General features: G+C 36.1%; 1 pseudogene; it reads left to right on the forward strand.

The window, feature by feature from the left end:
• Window positions 1-5,906: 5,906 nt before the first annotated feature.
• LOC120143587 lies at window positions 5,907-19,143 on the forward strand (annotated as a pseudogene).
• The last annotated feature ends 685 nt before the right edge of the window (window positions 19,144-19,828 follow it).

A 19,828-nucleotide genomic window follows, 5' to 3' on the forward strand; every position in this document is an offset into this window, starting at 1 on the left:
CTGTTGTCGAGCTGGTTGATGGGCATTATTGGATCCTTGATTTCCCCATGAAAAGTTCGGATGTTGATGCCATCCAGGATTATATGTGTTGGAATAAGGGTTGTTGTTACCTCGATTAAAATTGCCTACAAAGTTGATGGATTCTTGATTGGTTGGGCAATCATTCTCGTTGTGATTGCCGTGGAATAATAAACATGCTGAATGAGCTACCTTCACTTCTCTCACCTCACATTGTCTTTGCAAATTCTTCAACATGTTGGTGATAGCAGTAAGTTAGGCGGACACGTTATCTTTAGAATCTAGATCGAAAGCTCCATATGACTTGCGCCCAGCTCTAGCCGTGTGGATGGAAATTAATAATCATTAGTGGAAATCTTATCTAGAATGTCAAATGCCTCTCCTGGTGATTTGTCAAGCAGCGTCCCATTTTCCGAGGCATCAAGCATCATCCTCGTGGGTGCATTTACTCCATTATAGAACATCACCACTTGGGTCTAATCTTGAAAACCATGATTTGAGCACTTGCGAAGCAATGCCTTGTATCGATCCCAACATTCATACATCGACTCGTCATCAGCTTGACGGAAGGAAGTAATGTCGTTCCTCAATTGAGTGTTCATATTCGGAGGATTATACCGCAGCAAAAATTTTTTGCACCGATCTGTCCACGATTCCATTGAACTCGCTGGAACGCCACTCAACCACGCCCTTGCTCGGTCACATAAGGAATAAGGAAACAACTTTAATTTCAAAACATCTTCGTGCACCCCTTGTTGGCGGAACGAATCACACACCTCCAAGAAGTTACGAATATGCTGTCTGGCATCTTCATTTGGCATGCCCCCAAACTGTCCTATAGTTCAACATATTGAACATGACGAGTTTAAGCTCGAAATGGGCTGCCTAAATATTTGGGGCCACAATTCCCGAATTTAAATCTTCTAAGATCGGATTTAAGTGATCACGAATGGTGCGAGGTCTGGCTGCATTCCTAGAATTTAAATTTGCCCCGACATTCTAATCCTCTTCATGGCCAGTGCCTTGATTTCCGAGTTGGTACATGTTTACATGTTGAGCGCATCTTCTGTGTCTAAAAAGCCTCTCGATTTAAGGATCAATAGGTTCTAATGGCTCTTCAGGATTACTTTGGGTCATGTACCTAGAAAAATAAATGAAGAAAAATTAAGGAAAGTAAAAAAAATATTAAGCTAACTAAAAAGAAAATATGAACAAGCAAAATAAGAATGTTATGACAAATCAATTGAACTTCCAGTTGCCAACTCCCCGGCAACGGCGCCAAAAACTTGTCCGCTCTTTGTGAGTACTAAATATGGGTGCGGATATGTGTGCAAGTATACACAATTGAACAAGAAATAAAGTGATAAGTCGAGTATCGTCTCCACAGGGACTTAGGGAAATCAAATAGGTTTGTCAAGGCACTTTACTTTGTCACCTAAATAAAGTTAGTGATGGTATAAATAAATGATAATGTTGTGGCAAAATGGAATGACTGATGTGGAAATAGAATGATGGTGGTGTGGTAGTAATTATATATGTCGTGGCAAATGAAATTATAATACGTGCAAGTAAAATGGAAATGTCAAGGCAAAATAAAAATACAAATACTGGATTTAATTTGTAGGACTTTAGCTTTCTCACACAACTAGCAGCAATGGGAATGAACGATGGGAGTCACTAGGAAAACCTATGTCTATTTCTCTGAATGGTATTTCATGTATGCTTAACCTGCCCGACAGAGTCTACTAAAGTTCCCTCAGCTATCTCTAGGAAGGGACTCGACAGATTAAAGATGCCCTGGCAAATCCGATTGGCGTAAACCCCTACAGTGATCCTATTTATTTAGATAACAGGATATGTCTCAGCAATACCTTTTTGCGGCAGCATTAACATCTAACCTATTGGTTATGCTCTACTCCATTTAGTCGAATAAAATCCTATTCTTATCTCTAAGATGAATTAGGCCTAGTTACTGTCTAGAAGCCCTTTGTTTATGTAGTTCCTCCCTAGCTTCTCTCGAAGACTAAAGATATTTTGCCTAGGCATTCTCTCGAACCCTAAACACCTTCTAAGGAAAGACTACTCTCGTAGCTCCTACAACCTCAAAGAATTAAGTTTCATAAACAAAATAGATTAAAACATAACAAAACAACCATTCATTGAAAATAAAACTTAGACATCCAAGTGAACTCCCACCAAATAGGATTAGTTCATGGTGGGGTTCGAAATAAACAAGTTCAAGACAAGTTCCATTCGTTCCTTACAACCCAACGACAAAATATGAAAGCAAAGAATTAAGGGGAGGAGAGAAAGCCTTAGACGTGCATTGCCCAATGCTCCTCTCGACCACCAAGAACTGCTCCCAGCGGACTGGCTCTTCTCGTATGCTCAGAACGCCACTCCCTTCTGCTAGTTAAGGAGAAATGCCACGAAAAGACGGATTGACTGAGAGAGGTGAGACCTTCTCACTCTAACTTTTTAAGCTTAAACCAGTATGTAACTAAAGTCCTCTTTAATATGGCTTCATCCTCTATTTATATGGGAAACAAATCCTAGGACTTGATGTTAACTATCTTAGGAAACCCCAAAACCATAGTTGAGCTACTTGGGAGCCGAGCAGGCAGTCTATAATGCAGCCTGGGTAGCTGGCTGATGGACCGGCAAAATCCTGCTGCTGGCGCCCAAGGACAGGCATGATCTACAGGGTCAGGTGGCGTCATCAGCAGAAACGGCGGGCATAGCGTCGATCCCTCCAGGCGGATCTTCGAGGTGGATTTCTCGGGCAGAGCTCTCGAGGAGTCGGATACAACTGGCTGCAAAAATATCTTCTCGCACTTACAACACTTTCGAAATGCCAGTTGAACTTGGCAAATTCAATTTGCTCAGCAATATCCCTATGTCACGGCATTTTCTTTCCTCTTCTTCTTGCTATCAATACCTGCACATCATCAGACAAGTACCTTTCTCGTAAAGCAGCACCGTAGTAAAAATAAAATGCCACGGCAAATCGAAATCCACCACATGCAACTAAATGCTTTAAAATACGTATACATGATCCTAAATGAGCCTTTAGACATCCAATAACTTAAGTAAAAAGATCTCAAAATATGGCCTTTTACGGAGTTATCACCTACATTGTTACAATGAAGTTCTCAATTATTATTAGTGTCTTATGTGATCAATCAGGGTTGTAAATAAGGATTTAAAACATGCATATAACATAAAACATTGAATATACCATTAACATGTTCATCAAGCTTATTTCTCAACTTTCATGTTATCTAACACTTCTAATGACCCACTAATAAGTATGAAGAAGTTGTAAGTGTGGTTACTTCGTATTCTTGGCTAAATGCAAAGCCCCCAACTCACTCAAGAGGTGATTTCTCTTTTCCTTTGGCTTTTAAGTTTTCTCCCACTTCTTTGACTATTCAAGGGTAAGAAAAGGAATTCTAAGCGAACTAAGTGATGGAAATGAGGATGTGAACATTTCCTTTAACGTAAATCTATCAAAACAACTTATAATCCATGATTTCTCTTAAACCTCCCAAAAAACCCATTTTGAAAACTCAATCTAAAACTTGAAATATGGAGCTCAATTTAAAGCTTGGAAGATGATGATTCACATTCTTACCTTGGCTCAACCAAACTAGAATTGGAATACTTAAAATATCTACTTGAGAAATGAAGAAGAAGATAAGAAAATGGAAGGAAGAAGAAAAAGAGTTTGTGAGATATTTGGGGTAGTTTACGTGACCTGATATAAAAATAAAGGGGAAGTTTTCAGCTTAAAACAAAAATGGGTAAACTATACTTTAGGTCCCTACACTTTCAAGCTCATGAAAATATCATCTCGTTTCATAAAACTTTAAGGCCCAACTCAACCTAATTCCAAATAAACTTAGTCCAAGCTAATTTAATAAATCCTTTGGGCTCTAAAATGGATCTCAGGTTGACCCAAACTACTAACCCAGATTTCAGGGCTTTACAATTCCAATCAACCAATTTCAATTTTAGGTTTTCAATATTGCCTGGAGCATCCACATTACTTTGCCAAGCCGCCTTTAGAACGTTGAGGAAATCTGGATGGTCTTGCCAAGAAAAGAGAAAGCTAAATGGAGCATGTGTTATCCTCCGATCCCTTTTTTATTTGCAAGAAGATATGACAATGATCCGATCCAAGTTGATCAAGATGAAGCTCTCAAGCTTCAGGAAATGTATCTATCCACCCGACATTCACTAGAAACCTATCCAAGCATTGTTTGAGCATGCCACAGACCCAAGTAAAAGGGGTCCAACATTTTTTTTTGATAAATATATTCAAAGACTCTCAACCATTTGAGCGCTCATATCCATGTATACATGGTGCTTGAATCCAAAATCTTAAGGGATAAAACAAATCTTTTAACCACTAAAATCGTTTAATTCATGTTCAAATGATTTGAATGATAATAGTTTAATAATTAAATAAATCTAACTAATTTTTTTAATTTTTTTCAATTCGTTGATCAAAGTAAAAGCAATCATATAATTTAATCACTATATGAGTACTTTACCCTAATTTTAATTTTAGTTTGTAGGTTATATTAATTCTATAAAACACGTTTCCCCTAACGAAAAATAACCTACGCTCTTGTATTGAATCTCAAAACATTTATTTACCTAAGGGGAAAAAACATTTATTTACCTAAGGGAAATAAACTTCTATTTTTCCCAATCGGAAACGATTAAACAAAAAAGCGCATCGTCTTCCTCCATTGGAATCGGGTCTTTTCACCTTCTACTCGTTCCATATTAGCCACCGGCGCTGATTCTAAAGACGAAACCAGTAAAACTGGGAGAGACTCGAGTGGAAACGTTTTCTTCATTTTCAAAATATTTGACGGTCGGTTGTATTTAATTTTCCCGGCGATTTCAAAGGTGCTCATGATTATTAAATTGCGCATATTTTCCAATCATACCCAATGAATTCTTTTCCTTATTAGCCAAAAAGTTCTCATTTTATTTTCATAAAGGCCAGCCTCTTTGTTTCGATCAATAGTCGGGTTTATTTGGCGGACGATTTTTATTTTTAATATCTTCCCTGAAGGCTACGGATTTAGGAGTTCGGATTGTGAATTGTTGCTTGTACTTTTTATTTTAGGGTTTGTTAATCAATGTTTCTAGTTTTCATTTTTTTCGTCTTCGTGTTTGGAGTGACAGATCTATTGTTCGCTCTGTTCAGCTCATGCTTTTCTTCCCTTATTCAGTTAGGGTTTTTTATTTTGTGGATTGTTTAAATTTCATCGTTTATGTGCTCAAATTCATTTGACCAATGTGCGTGAATTCAAATTTATATGGTTTTAAGTTTGACTTTACACTTTCTTGTTCCCATTTCTCTGTTTCTCAGTTGCTTTGAATTATATTTTGATGCAACGGGGTAATTCTTATGTCAAATTTGCATTTTTGTATAACGATTTTTGAAGTTTTCATAATGGCCTTTCACTCCTTGCAACATCAATAATGACTTTGAATTGGCATTTAACTAAGTTATTCTCATTGTTATCTTTACTCTCTCAGAAAATTTAGCAAACTAAAATGAGTTTTAACGTTGGACATTGATTTTTTTTACTTATTCAGCTGGGTATTAATTGTCATTTTCTTAGTAAATTGTATTATTTAGTGAAGAATATATTCATTTGTCTTGAGGTTCTTTTTTAGCAATACCAATTTTTAATTTATGTTCCCCTCTATACTAATATCGGTCAAATGTGTGCTCAGGTTATCTCAGATGCACTAACAATTTGACCTTTGACCGATTGACTATCCAGGTTCTCAGCAAAGGTTGTGATGCTGCTTTGTATTCCCTAAAGAGGGGAGTTATATGCCTAGGATTTTAAAGTGAGAGGATGGCATGTTTTAGAAACTATTCAAAGGACACTGTCTCAGATGGAGTTTTGGAGGAGAGAAGGCAAGGGCAAAATGTTGGTAGGGTTCTGAGCTCAGCAGAGAATGAGGACGTAGATGGGACTTATAACGAAATATAATTTGATATTAACATGGATGCACAATATCAAAGTGGCAGGGCTGTCATTTCCAATTCAGGGCAGAGTAGGCTGCATCATGAGATGGTTACTGATAATGGGGCTGGCATTTCAAATTCCAATTTTCAGCCAGCAGGAAGAAGAATAGAACCTGTGAAATGGGGTTCAATTTTTTTGAAGGACTGCATGCCTATGAACCCCCAGGCTGGATCTGATTCTGGACATGAGTCAAAATCTGACCATAAAAATTTGGAAGGTTCAGTTACAATTCATCAGATGACAGGTTAGAATCAGAAGTTGATGAGGCATAGAAAGAAGTTTGCAGGGCTCAAAGGGGTCATTCTGATGTCCCTGCATATGAGATGTTATCTGATGAATACTATGAGCAGGATGGGGAAGAGCAAAGTGATACAATGCATTACGGAGGTTTTGGCAGTTCTGTTGGGTTAAATACTAGGCCACAGTCAAAGCATGTTTCTGTCAGTACCAATGTATCCAGGAGTTCGAGAGCTTTAAATAACCATAACTATAATGATGAAGATGATTTTGATACAAATTATGAGGAGGAGGAAGAAGATGGTAATACACTTTCCTTTTTGTCCTCATTTGTTGCCTTATTTGTTGATACAACATTTTTTATTGAGTCACTAAGACTGAATAAATAAGTGCTTTGCGATTGAACAGTTACATATAATTGTAGCCTTTAAATATACAACACTTTTTAGTCCCCTTGATTTTGAGATGCCAAGTTTTTGTTGTTTTATTTGCAGAAGATGATCCTGATGATGCAGATTTTGAGCCTGACTATGGTCTTGCAAGTTCTTGTGCAGGGAATAAGGTTATTAAATTAGTTTTACTTCTCACATTCTTTTGTTTTTGTTTCAATTTTATGATTTTTATATTCTCCTTCACATTTGAAGTTCTCTAAAGGCATATTCTATCCAACCTTTTTCTTTGGCATAAATAAAAGATAGTGAGGAAGAAACGAGAATGTGAATTACTGAATTGTATGACTTGAAGCTTGTATATTCATGTTACCCGACTAGGAATTGAGTGTCGGGCATAATTATCTTCTTGATAAGTGTAAATTATGTCTTTTTGACAATCAATAATTTCAAATTTTAGGATCAAAGTTTCATAACTGTATAGTAGTGAAGTGTCCAAGAAGTAGGCACTTTAAAGTGAATCATACATGTAACATATTGTAGATTCCTGTCCAAGATGTTTGGCTCTGGTCTACATTATTGCATTCAAGTTTTAGCTGCCTGACCTGCTGGTAAAAAATCTATTTTAACCATTTAAAGATTGATATATTAAATAATACTATGAAGTATAATTGCACACTGGATGAGAACATATTCATGATTATACTGGGGTTGAGTGTTGGGAATTTATGCCTCTTTTAGAATGTAGAAAAATACGGTTTCGGAACCTTTTCTTTTTGTTTTTTTGAAAATGGTGATGAATACTACTGAAGCTTCGAAGGTTTTTAATCTGTCATGAACTGTGTTATGGTTTTTGATGATATACACTGCAATATTCAATTTTAGGGCCACAATTAAGATTATCCATAATAAGCCATATTCATGAAGCTTCACCTCGATGGTTGTGTTGCTTATGCTTTATCATTTGCCTAATCTTTCTCCCCACTAATTTAGTTTTTTAAACAGGATAAAGACTGGGATGGTGAAGATTCCGAGGAAGAAGACAATAGTCATGGTGATTTAGATGTTTCAGATGAAGGTGATTCTTATTATAAAAAAACCTAAGGGTAGGCAACATATTATTAAAGTTGGACGTAATAATGTAAAATCCACTAGAGAGCATAAATCCTCCAGTCAATAAAGAAGAGGGAGATCGTCTTTTGAGGAGGATGATTACTCGGCCAAGGATTCTGACAGTGAAAGTGATGGGGATTTCAAGAGTATGACAAGGAGAAGTGGAAATAATCATAAAATTAATGCTCGCTCAAATATGCCAACAAGCATAGGAAGAAACAATGAGGTTCGTACTTCTAGTAGGTCTGTCAGGAAAGTATCATATGTTGAGAGTGACGAAAGTGAAGAAATTGATGAAGGCAGGAAGAACAAGATGCGAAAGGTGAAGTCTGTAATCTTGTCATGGTAGACATATCCTATCTTATTTTTTTAGTAGGCGTGTTTGATCTTTCATATTTGATGTAATTGCTTTGAACTTGGAATTTTGTGATGAAGATCATGCAACTATATGTATACTATCCAAATACATTATAATATTAACTTTGGCATTTTAGTTGCATATTTTCCATGAACATCTTATGATATCCTATCTAATTTGTTCATAAACATTATGGTTATTTCGTGCAATTTTATATTTAAAGATCAATTGGATTTTTCATGTTGATGCAATTATTTGATTCTAAAATGCTCTTTTAAGTGATATTATTTTTTAAAAAGTTCTATATATTCATGTTTAGGATGAAGCTGAAGAGGAAGATGGAGACACAATTGAAAAAGTGTTATGGCATCAACCAAAGGGCATGGTTGAAGATGCTATTAGAAACAATAGATCAACAGAGCCTGTTTTGTTAAGCCACTTGTTTGACTCTGAACCAGATTGGAATGAAATGGAATTCCTAATAAAATGGAAAGGCCAGTCACATCTTCATTGTCTTTGGAAATCATTTTCAGACTTACAGAATGTAGGATTTTATTTTATGTTATTTATATATTACTGCATATCTTTTCTAAGAAGCATAATTTTGTGGAGGTCTATTTCTATTGCTTTATGTTTCTCTTTCTTCCTATTCTGATGACTTGTCCTTTGTGTTTCCATGCATGATTTTGTAGCTTAGTGGTTTTAAGAAGGTTGTAAACTACACCAAAAAGGTAATGGATGATGTGAGATACAGGAAGGCACTTTCACGCGAGGAGGTACATTTGTGTTCGTAAATTTTTGTTTCTGAAATTCTCATTTCAAATTGTTCATGATCGACTAAAACACTTTGGAAGTTCTACCCATTCTCTGCTACTGAAATTGTTTTCTATCTATGTTCTTATGAACAACAATTCACACATTGTTTATTCTTCCACCATGCTGAAATTTCTGGGGTCATGTGATGGTAAATGAACAGTAAGTTAGACAATAAGTATGACACCTGTATTTAGTTCCTTGATGATTAACTATTTGGAAAAAAACTAGATTGTTGAAATTGGAAAAATGTGGCGGGACAAATTTAGGCTGTAACTCTAGCAAGATTTTGTTGGCTCTGGTCATTTTCGATATACACGGGGGCCTTCTTGTTGGGAAACTTGGTTTGTTGCATTCTTTTATGGTGGTGTTTTTTTCCAAATAATATTCTTATCTAGCATGTGAAGAGTAGCACTTTATAATATCTTCAATACCCTTTTTTGTAATTGTTAAAAATAATGAAATTCTGCGTAAAACTATGTATTTTTGTTGTAGGTAGTGTTACATATTTATACAAGTAGCAATCTTAACTTAGGAAACTCTTAAGCTAGGAAAGTACTAATTCGAAGGAATACACAATCCTTAAAGTTAGGGATTACAACTACTAAGGAATATTTACAGAATCATATCTTAATTACTCATAATATTTCTAATTTAGGAATTTATTTTCTGACACTCCCCGTCAAGCTGAAGAGTGGATGTCTTCTATTTTCAACTTGCATGCTAACTTCTGAAAAAGTTTACCAGGTAGTCCCTTGGTAAGTATATTTGTAACTTGATCTCCAGTGGACACATAGGAAGTACAAATTAGCCCACTGTCGAGTTTATCCTTTATGAAATGCCTATCCACTTCAACATGTTTTGTTCTGTCATGTTGAACTGGATTATGAGCAATATTAATTGTTGATTTATTATCAAATTACAAATTCATTGGACCTTCCCATTTAATCTTTAAATCTTCTAAAATAGCTTTAGCCACAACAATTCATAGATTCCAAGTGACATTGCTCTAAACTCAGCCTCTGCACTGGATCTAGCCACAACATTCTGCTTCTAGCTTCTCCATGTCACTAAATTTCCTCCCAAAAAAGTACAGTACCCTGAGGTTGATCTTCTATTAACCACTAATCCTGCATAGTCAGCATCAATATAAGCTTCTAATGTCAAATTTCCTCCTCTTTTAAACAAAATTCCCCTGTCAAGTGTACCTTTCAAATATTGCAGAATTTGATTCACAGCCCTTAGGTGTGTTTCTTTAGGGTTGTGCATAAATTGGCTTACAACTCCAATAACACAGGCAATGTCTGGTATGTGGTGGGTAAATTAGTCTCCCCATAAGCCTTTGATATGGGGTTTTGTCAACTGTTGCATCCTTCATTGTATCCCTAAGCTTGTGGTTCACTTCTATTGGCGTTTATGCTGATTTGCATCCTAGTTTTCCAGTCTCTTCTAACAAGTCTAGGGTGTATTTCTGTTGAGATGAAGATCCCTTGTTGTGAATGTGCCACTTAATACCTAGGAAGTATTTCAATCTCCCTAGTTCTTTGACTTCAAACTCTTTCACCAAACACTTCTTTAGATCATCAACCCCTTTCAAATCATCCATTGTGACTAAAATGTCATCTACATACACCAATAAGGCAGTAACTCCCCCTGTAGTAGAATGTTTCACAAACAAAGTGTGATTACCCTGACTTTGTTTGTAGCCCAGCATCAACATCACTTTAGTTAATATTCCAAACCAGGCCCTTGGAGACTACTTTAATCGATATAAATCCTTTTTTTAACTTGCACACTTTCTGCTAAGCACTTGGACTAAATCCAGGTAGGATGTCCATATAAACTTCTTCCTCGAGATCTCCATATAAGAAGGCGTTATTAATATCATACTGATGTAATTCCCATCCTTGGTTTGCAGCTAATGACAATAAAATTCTCATAGTATTCATCTTTGCAACAGGGGCAAACGTTTCAAGATAATCTATCCCATAGTTTTGAGAATACCCCTTAGCCACCAACCTTGCCTTATACCTCTCTAACGATCCATCTGACTTGTATTTTACTGTAAACACCCACCTGCATCCTACTATTTTCTTTCATTCTGGCAGTTTCACCAAGACCCATGTCTTGTGCTTCTCTAATGTTTCCATCTCAACCTGCATGGCATTTTTCAAATTATCATTTTCTAATGCTTCGAACACGGTTTTAAGAATGGTGATGGTGTTTAAGCTTGTAAGGAGGGCTTGGTGATTGTGAGACAAAGTTTTGTAAAACAAAAATAGGTAACGATGGATTTTTATGGTGCGAGTCCTTTTTCATTTTCTAATTGCAATTGGAAAATCAAAATCCCTGTGATTAGAGACAGGATTAGAAATTTCAGTGTTATTTGAATCAAAGATAGGTTCAGCAGTTACATCGGCTTGTATAGGAGAGGAAGAGGATGATTTAGCCTACACTGGTGCTTTTCTTCTTGAGTAAACCAGTTAAGGACGAACAGTGTCTTGAATTTTTGACTAAGGAGTAATAGGGTCTAGTTGTAAGGTGCTAGGTTGGTAAAAAACAGAAGGTTGTTGGGAAGAAACAGAAGGTTGTTGGATTGGTTGTTGGGAAGAAATAGAAGGAGGATGCTGCTGCTTAGGAAAGTCAATGAGAGGCTGAAGAAGGAAATAATCACTGTCCTTATCTTCCTTGAATGAAATCTCCACTTGAAGATAGGGACGAGTAAAATAATTTTCCTTTTCTGAAAAAGTGACATCAGCCAAAATAAAATGTCTCATTTTTAGGTGGATAATAGCACTTGTACCCCTTTTGAGTGGAAAAGTAACCAATAAAAACACACACTTTAATGCCCTTGGATCAAGCTTCCCCCTATTTTGAGAGTGTATATGAACAAATGCAACACAACCAAATATTTTAGGTTTAAGGTTAAGTGAGGGGTTGAAGTTTGGAAAGAAATTGTTTAGGATTTGGATAGGGACTTTGGGATTCAAGGCTTCAGTGGGTAGTATGTTTATCATATAGGTGGTAGTCAACACTGCTTCTCCCCAATACTGTTTAGGTACATTTTTTTGAAACAAGAGAGCTCTTGTAATGGTAAGATGGCCATTTTTTCTTTCTGCTACTCCTTTTTGTTTGGGGGTATTTACACACGAGGACTCATGAATAATGCCTTTTTCTTGAAAATAGGGAGATAGAACTTTGTTGAAATAGTCCTTAGCATTGTCTGATCTAAACATCCTTATTTTCTTCCCCAAACTGAGTTTTAATCATAGTATAATAGGTTTTAAAAGTGGAACTCACTTCTATTTATGTTTTAGAAGAAATAACCATGTCACTAAGGTACAATTATCTATGAATGAGACAAACCATCGGGCCTCAGTTATATTAGGAATCATGGATGGCCCCCAAACATCGTTGTGTATAAGGGTAAAGGGGTTTAAAGTTCTTTTATTACAAAGTGGGAAAGAAGAGCGTTTATGCTTAGCAAGTTCACATATATCACAATGGAATTCCTCACTATTTAAGGATTTGAACAAAGAAGGAAACATAACCTTAAAAGTTGTAAAGGATGGGTGACCAAGACGGAGATGGTGAAGCCATATCTAATCTTTATTGGTTTTGAATTCTGATAAAAGTGGAAAAGATGGGGAATTCAGGGCCTTGACTTGTCCATCAGGGTCTTCAAGGTAATATAGACTATTTTCTTCTCTAACACGTCTGATCATCCTCTTCGTTTCTTGTTCCTGGAAAATACATTGGGTAGAATGAAAAAGAACACTACAGTTATTGTCTTTGATGATTTTTTGAATGGATAAGAGGTTAGTAAATAGCTTTGGTACATGAAGGATATTTTTTAAAGTAAGGGTTTCACTTATAACAATATCCCTTTGATCAGCCACTATTATCATAGTGCCATCTGCCGTAATTATTTTGTTGTTGCTAGGACAAGGTGTATAGGTTGTAAATCTGAGCGAGGAATTGGTCATGTGGTCTGTAGCCCCTGAGTCAATTACCCAGGAACTTTGGATGGGTAAATCCGGGGCCTTAGAGTGCTGAGAAGAGGAGGATATACCTAAGAAGACCAGACTACATGTACCTGCAGAGGAGTTTTTGTCCAGGAAGCCTAGCAGATTTCTCAAGTTCTCTATTTCCTCTTTGTTGAACTCCACAAGCTGTTCTTGAGAGTCCTCAACCAATTGTTTAGTTGTATATGCTCTTCCTTGATCCCTTGATGATCCCTCCTTTTCTGGAAAATTTTGACTTACTGTCTGTGGCTTTCCATGAAGTTTCCAGCACTTCTCCTTTGTGTAGCGAGGTTTCTTGCAGTAGGTACACCATAGAGAGTGTCTGTTTGCTGCTTTTGATGTCTCTTTTGTACTTTGCAGTTCCAGACCTATTTTTCTCTTAGTTACAGCTTTATTGATCATGTCTGAACTTTCCTCTTGATTGCTTTCAATTATAACTCTTCTCCTTTCTTCCTCAGCTCGAATGATTGCAATAGTCTCATTCAATGATGGCAGGTCTTCTTTTCCAAGAATTCGTACCCTAGGATCTCCTTTCTTAGGTCTAGTCCCAAGTAGATAACTTAACTTGCCTCTACCTTTTAGAAACTTGCCTCTACCTTTTAGGAACTTACGAACAAGCTGAGACCATTTGAGGTAATTTTTTCCATTCAACCTATAGGCGGCCTGTATATTCTACAAGTCACCTACAGAATTGGAATAACTCCCTTCACTCACATTGCCTCCTTGGACAGTTTTAGTGCTACTGGTATCAGTCACTTCGACCAATCTTTTTGTTCGGATAACAATATGCACTCAAGGAAGGATTTACTAAAGGGAAAGGGTTGCAAAACGAGCTTAACTGGACCCAAAAATGAGCTTAAAATTGCTCTGATACCATGTTAAAAACAATGAAATTATGTGTAAAACTCATGTATTTCTGTTGTAGGCAGTGTTATATACGTATTTATACAAGTATCATCCTTAACTTAGGAAACTCTTAAACTAGGAAAATAGTTAATTCTAAGGAATACACAATCCCTTAAAGTTAGGGATTACAACTACTAAGGAATATTTACAGAATCCTATCTTAATTACTCACAATATTCCTAATTTAAGAATCTATTTTCTAACAATAATTTTTTAAAAATTGTTTTTCTCACTTGAGGTACATCATAAATCTCATTGATCTTGGGGTTTATTGTGTCTTTATTTGGGAGCCTGGAATATGTGAAATAAGTTCTTCCTGCCTTGCCTGGGAGAGTTTAATATATAAGCATTCTAAGATAAGCATTTTTCTGGTAGTAGCTCACTTGTTTTCTCTCTTACCTGCTAGATTGAAGTCAATGATGTAAGTAAGGAAATGGACTTGGATCTGATCAGGCAAAATAGTGAGGTTGGTTTCCATATATTTTCTATTTTTCATTGTTATGATTGGTTTCTGGAGTTGTGCTTCGTTAGTTTTTTGTAATTAGTTTACGGTGTGTGTTTCAGGTGGAGAGAGTAATTGTTGATCGAATTAGTAAAGATGCTTTTGGGAATGTGATGTCAGAGTATTTAGTCAAGTGGCAGGGATTATCTTATGCGGAAGCAACCTGGTAATGGTTTGGATTGATAGTTCAATAAAATGGTACCAGTTAAGAGAGTGTCTATTCTTGTGTGGTGCTATTACGCACTGTGTTCTCTTTCCTTTTCTTCTCGTTGGTTCTTGGCTTTAGACTGCTGCAGTGTTTATGAAATTATTATTATAATTACGTATTTATTGTTTCAGGGAAAAGGATATAGATATTTCATTTGCTCAAGATGCTATTGATGAATATAAGGTAACATGTCCTGCAGATCGACTTTCTTTGTTTTACCTATTATTACTTTTGTCCATAGTTTGTTGAATATTCTAGGATATTAAATTGGTGTGTATTAATCTAGGCAATTGGTGAATTGAGCATTAGGTGGTTTATCTTAATATATAATGTCCGTTATAATCCACCATATATTATTACATTGTCCAGTCATCTGATTTTCCCGTTGTATAAGTTCCGTTTTAAAATTTCTTGAATATGCTTAGATAATAAATAAAATTATCTTGTACTGTTATACTTAATTAAAGACGTGTTTCTTATCCTTTAAACAGGCTCGTGAAGCAGCAATGGCTGAGCAGGGGAAAATGGTAGATCACCAGCGTAAGAAGGGAAAAGGTATTCACTGCTAATAATGTTCTCTATATGTGTTTATAAATGTAGTTTTGTATCATACATCCACTGGCCTCCTTTCCCCTTGAACTTCGGTCTTAGTTTCTGCTAGGTTTATTCTTATTAGTCTAAAAATTAATCATTTAAATGGATCATCAAACTGGGTTACTTTTTCATCTTTAGCAAGTTTGCGGAAACTTGATGAACAGCCGGAGTGGTTAAGGGGGGGGGGAAAGCTTCGTGATTATCAGCTGGAGGGTTTGAATTTTCTTGTAAACAGGTATATTTTTTCTTTGTTACTTTAGCTTAGCCTTTTATTTTTACTTAAAACGGTTGCCTTACCATTAAGAATTCTTGTATATCTATTAATGCATGCTTTCATATTTACATAACAGTTGGAGAAATGATACTAATGTCATTTTAGCTGATGAGATGGGTCTCGGTAAAACTGTTCAGTCTTTATCTATGCTTGGTTTTTTACAGGTACTCGTTGGGCTTCTAAGAACAGCTATCATTTATGATTTTTTAGGTTTACGATGTTTTCATTGATATATTATTTTTTTTCAGAATGCTCAACAAATACCAGGCCCGTTTCTTGTGGTTGTACCTTTATCTACCTTGTCAAACTGGGCTAAAGAATTTAGAAAGTGGCTTCCTGATATGAATATTATTGTATATGTTGGTACTCGTGCAAGCCGAGAGGTAAGTCATGTTTTTGTTTGTGTATGTGCTCTTTTTATCCGAGTAGGTTTGGAATTTGCATTATGCAGTCACTTTAATATATATTTTGTATATTACCACTTTGTCTATATATTTGCTGTGGTGTGTAGCTCTTTTTAATCTTTATGTGCTTGCTGATGATATAGTTTTATGTTAGAACTTGTGTTATTGGTCACTTGTGTATTTTACATTAGGTGGGTGGTAGTTTCAAATAATTTTAACCTTCCCCCGTTGACCTCACCCCAATTGTTACTGTTTTCTTTTCTTCTTTTGTTGGCAGGTTTGTCAGCAATATGAATTTTACAATGATAAGCAAATTGTCAGACTTATAAAATTTAACACACTGCTGACTACATATGAGGTAGTTCTGAAGGATAAGGCGGTACTGTCTAAGATAAGATGGAACTATTTGATGGTCGATGAAGCTCATAGGTTGAAGAATAGTGAGGCACAGTTGTACACTACACTTTCAGTATGCACTATCCTGTCACTTCTGCCTTGCATAATTGTATATTTTCCCTTTTTCGGAACAAATTTTATTCGTTTGTTACTATGGTTATTTATTGGATGATGTGTTTCTGTTTGCTCAGGAATTTAGCACAAAGAACAAGTTGCTAATTACTGGAACTCCATTACAAAACAGTGTCGAGGAGCTATGGTATTTATTGTGATTGGATAATTTTGCATTTGATTTTTTAGTCAAATGAAGAATTTGAGCAAATTGCGTTTACCATAACTGCTATTTATGTCACCTTTTAGATATTTCTCGTTGACCGCATGATCTGCCTCTATATTTACCTTTTCTCTTGTTAAATGTTACCAGATCGCCGAGTTTGGAATTCATTTTATGATAACAATGCTCTCATCCTATTTGGAATTCATTAATTTTATTCATTTCAAATTTTGTAATCTAGCATTGCAGACGCTTACAGTTCCTTTTCATTGACTGATAAATGAATATTGTATTCTTCTTCAGCTAGTATATCCTGTTACTGACATCCGTGAAAAATATTTCATAGGGCTTTGCTTCATTTCCTTGACCCTGACAAGTTCAAAAGTAAGGATGATTTTGTTCAAAATTACAAGAACCTTGGCTCGTTTGATGAAATTGAGGTATTACAGTAAGATTCATTACATCTTAGGTTGTTAAGATATTTATTTGACTTGATCTAAACAAAATCCTGTAATTAATTTGTGACACAGCTTGCAAATCTTCACATGGAATTGAGGCCTCACATTCTTCGAAGGGTTATCAAGGATGTAGAAAAGTCTTTGCCTCCAAAAATTGAACGTATCCTTAGGGTTGAGATGTCCCCACTTCAGAAACAGTAAGAGTTGTACATTTATTGTTCTTGTGAACTTGCAAATTTTTTTCCATTGCATAAACACATGATACTATTTGTATTTTTGCAGATATTATAAGTGGATTTTGGAACGCAACTTCCATGACTTAAATAAAGGTTTTCGTGGCAATCAGGTTTGTATCTCTTATTATTTTGCTGCTTGGAAATTTCATCTCTGCAGCCTTTTTGTGGTGTTTGTCTTTTGTTTTGGTTTTACTAGTATTTTATTACCGATAGAAGTATGCTTTATATAGATAAATTATATATTTCTGTAAAATCTATTTTCAGAGCTTTCCTTCCTTTCTGTTTGTCAAGCAGGTCTCACTTTTAAATATAGTAGTAGAGCTGAAGAAATGCTGCAATCATCCTTTCCTGTTTGAAAGTGCTGATCATGGTTATGGTTGTGACACTGGAATGCATGATATTAGTCAACTGGAGAGAATTATACTAAGCAGTGGGAAGCTAGTTATACTTGACAAGTTGCTTGTGAGGTTGAATGAAACTAAGCATCGTGTTTTAATCTTCTCCCAGGTTTGTTTTGGATGCTTATACATACTTCTCAGCTACATTTTTGCTTCAATTTTTTGTTCTCTTCATTAATGGGTTGGGTGTGTTTGATAGTTGTCCTTTGGATATTAGGATCTATGCAAGTCTGTGTCTATGTTTCTAATGGAGGAGATGCCTGATTAAGTTACGCAATCTGGTGTTTTACATTGTTCATGTTCTTGATAAAATGATAAAAATTTCAGATGGTTAGAATGCTTGATATTCTAGCCGAGTACACGTCTCTCAGAGGATTCCAATTCCAGAGGCTAGATGGTAGTACAAAGTCAGAGCCGCGATAGCAGGCTATGGATCATTTTAATGCACCTGGAAGTGATGATTTTTGTTTCCTTCTTTCTACTCGGGCTGGTGGCCTTGGTATCAACCTTGCAACTGCAGAATGGAGGAGTTGGACCGTCCCATATAAACGGTTCCATGCACGGTCATGTTGAAAGAGATGGTGACCCTAATTACTTCCCTCCTTTTTCTCGTTCTGTCAATAAGCAACAAAGGTACAAGAAGAATGCGATGGCACAACAAACATCACAATCAATTCACAAAGGCATCGATACCGCAAAGTTTGAAGCTTGGAAACGTTGGAGAGCAGAAACGGGCAGTCATCCCCAAATTCAGCCCCCAATTCAAATACCTCCCAACAGTGGTAGTCGTGTAGTAGATCCAAACTCCTTGGGGATTCTTGGGGCAGGACCATCCGATAAACGACTTGTTAATACTGAATGGCCGTATCAGAGGCGTCAAACTGGATTTCCACAGAGGCAAGGTTTTCTCTCAGGCATAAAGTAAGCCTTTTAGTGCTGTGCTGGATGATATCCTGTAGAAAGAGTTGGCACCGATTTGCTTAGACCATGTGGCATCGTCTGCTTCAGCCATTTGAGTATTCTCTGCGATTCTTTTTTCACCATGGGAATAAAAAAGCTGCTATTACAATCTGACTTTATGCCTGGATCAAAGAGGCTATCCGCCAGATGGGAGCTGCGTATCAAATACCACCCATAGCTGCGTATCAAATACGAACTCGAAAGCAAATACCACCCATTTTTTCCCGACTAATTATGGTTTTTCGAAGTAAGTCCCGTATTTTTGTTTACGTATATAGCACAGGAATAGCAGGAACAACAAAAAATCTCAATTCAAATCCGAAAATACATGCATGAGATATCTTTTCCATGGCAAAACGAATGCATTATTAGTTATGTATTTTTGCTTTCTAAAAGGATGCAAATGATGTTAGCAATAATAATAAAAATGTCATAAATTTGCTTCTGTTATAGCATTTTAAGACCTTGGTGTTTATAATAAATAACCAAGTTTCATTGTCGGTATTGAAGTTCAGCATTGAGTTTATATTTAATACACTATGGGTGGTATTTGCTTTCGAGTTCGTATTTGATACACTGACGGAATAATATTTTATTGGGGTCAGCAATCCCTTACGATTATCGATCAATTCTCCATGTAGATATATATTTATCTTTTAAGGAAAATGACACCTGAGGTCTCATTCTATTTAAAAAAAAAAAAGAAATTAATGTGATCTTCATTCTATTTTTTTTAATCAATGTGACTTTCTAACTCAAAAAAATAACTTACGACTAACCCTTTTTTTTTTTTTTTACTTTGGGATGATGTGGAACATTAAGCAATCCAGCTTTTCTGTTTAATGCTGTTTAAATTGGCTAAATTAAACCATTCATCACTCAATTATTTTTATTTGTTATTTTGGTCACTAAACTTTGATTTATCTCGTTCTATCTCTCTCTCTCTCTGGTTTGTCTCCCCTCCGTGTTTCACTCTCTCTCAATCACCGCTCTCTCACTTTCTTCCTTACCTTCCTTTTTTTTAATTTCTCTCCCTACCGTGTTTCATCATCAATGCCTCATAATCCCTTGAAGAAGAAAACCATCGGGACAACAGCAGTAACATAAAGTTTTCAACTTTCCCTTCAGATTCCCTCACTTTTTCAATTTTCCCAAGAAAAAAAAGCAGTTATGGAGGAACCTCATACCCAAACAGAAACGATT

This window comes from Hibiscus syriacus, unplaced genomic scaffold (genome assembly GCF_006381635.1).
Source record: "Hibiscus syriacus cultivar Baekdansim isolate YM2019G1 unplaced genomic scaffold, ASM638163v2 tig00002237_pilon, whole genome shotgun sequence".
Lineage (NCBI taxonomy): Eukaryota > Viridiplantae > Streptophyta > Magnoliopsida > Malvales > Malvaceae > Hibiscus > Hibiscus syriacus.